This window comes from Poecilia reticulata, linkage group LG8 (genome assembly GCF_000633615.1).
Source record: "Poecilia reticulata strain Guanapo linkage group LG8, Guppy_female_1.0+MT, whole genome shotgun sequence".
NCBI classification, from domain to species: domain Eukaryota; kingdom Metazoa; phylum Chordata; class Actinopteri; order Cyprinodontiformes; family Poeciliidae; genus Poecilia; species Poecilia reticulata.
This window is the reverse complement of record NC_024338.1, coordinates 2,643,072-2,645,120: the sequence shown is the minus strand read 5'-3', so window position 1 is coordinate 2,645,120 and position 2,049 is coordinate 2,643,072.

Sequence of the window (2,049 nt, the reverse complement as noted above, 5' to 3'; positions counted from 1 at the left end):
CACACACACACACACACACACACACGCACGCATGCAGGCATGCAGGCACGCACGCACGCACGCACAGTGTAAATGGATCGATACTAAACACGGTGATGGAGAAGGTGGAGGATGAGGTGGAGGATGAGGTGGAGGAGGAAGGAGTGGGGTTATGCAGATGGGGGTTAATCAAACCAGCTTCATATTTGCTTGATATTTTTGAAAATATGAAGAATCAGCAAGAAGTCAACATTATGATACAACAGGTTAGTTATGTTGCACTTCATTGTGTGCCTTTGTGCAAAAAGATGAAAAACTAGATTGTTTTCTCCTAAACTGAAGGTTCCTGAGGAGCAAACTCTGTCCTGGTAATGTCAGGAACAAAGGATCTACTGGAGCCTTGAGATGTGACAACTTCCTGTCCGCTCTTCACCTTCTGCAGGATTATTTGGCAGGTGAGTACTTTCAACTCATCATCATTTTAGTGATATTTTCCAACTCCACGCTGAATAAACTTTTGCTTAAGCAGAGCAGGTATATTAATGAAGCAGGTGCATGATTACTAGGGAGCTTCTTTTCTTTAGACAAAAACATAAATAAGTAAAAAAATCCTGATTACTGATATAAATTTGTTATAAAATTGTACTTTAAAAATTAGGTAACTTTGTTATTAAAGGTAAAGTTTAAACAGTAAGGATTTCTTGGTTAATGTCAAGTTGTCATAACAAAGACATTTTGAAAAATGTCAACTTTGTATTAAAAGTGTCATAATTTACCGAATGACGCTTTATGACAACAGTCATAAATATTCATGAAGGCTTATTCATGCTCATGAAAGGTGTTGTGTCATGTTTATGAAAGTGTCATGACAGTCTTATTTACCCCCCTTCAAATAAAGTATTACTGAAAAGGGTTGAGGGAAAAAAACAGATTGATCAAAGATTTGAGACGAAACTACGAGGAAGCTATTATCTTTCAATTCTGTTATATTTCATAACTGCATCCTACCTGAGTAGCTAGAAGTACCAGATGTTCAGTGATCAGAGACATACATGCCTGAGTAGTAAGGATGAGTCTTGACCAGATGATGATTTTTATACAGGACAATGTTCCACAACATGCATCCAAGAATTCTCTGCCTTGCTACCAAATAAAGGCAGTAAAGATAAAAAGCTTATGACATGGTCCCCTTCCCCACCTGGCCTGAACCCAGTCAGAACATGATGGCAGCTCTTAAATGGGAGATTTCCAGAGGAGGAAACCAGTCCAGAAGCCTGAGAAACAGGTTGCTGCTCGGTTTGTTGATCATCAGCAGATCCACAAACTGACTCCAAAGATGGAAGGCGATCAAGAGGGATGATTACATATATACATATATATACAGTATATATATACACTGTATTATTTTACATGTCAGAAATATTTATTAGAAAATGTTGAGTTTGTTTATAATTCTTATTTAAACAGCTGGAAAAAAAGAATTGAGATGAGAAAATGTTTAAGTTTATTTGTGTAGCACATTTCAGCAACAAGACAGTTTAAAGCTCTTTACTTATTGTGAAACAAACAATAAACATTACATTTTGTTAAATACCATCTTCAAAATCATGAAGCACAACATGAATCAAATATTATAGTCAGTATTTCATTTCTTATGGTTCAAAAGCAACTCTAAACACAAACTCAGTGTTTCAACTGTTTTGTAGTTTTCTGGAAGTTTGTTCCAGATTTGTGGTGCATAGAAACTGAATGCTGCTTCTTCATGTTTGGTTCTGGGGATGTACAGCAGAAACCAATACTGCATAGAAATTCTCCCAATAAAGTCAAATCATCCCCTTTCGTTTTCTTAAACATTCATGTTTTGAATGTTTAAGAAACATTCTAGAAGTAGACTGCTTCTTCCACTCTGAATCAACTTCAGTGGAGTTTAGAAGTTGATTTAAGTCTTTGGATTAACCAAGAGAAGTGGAGCTGATTAGTGAAAATAATCCTCAAAACTGACACTTACCTAATAATGATGAACTCAGTCTACAAAGACTCGTTTTGTATAACTTTATTCATTCTCCTTGT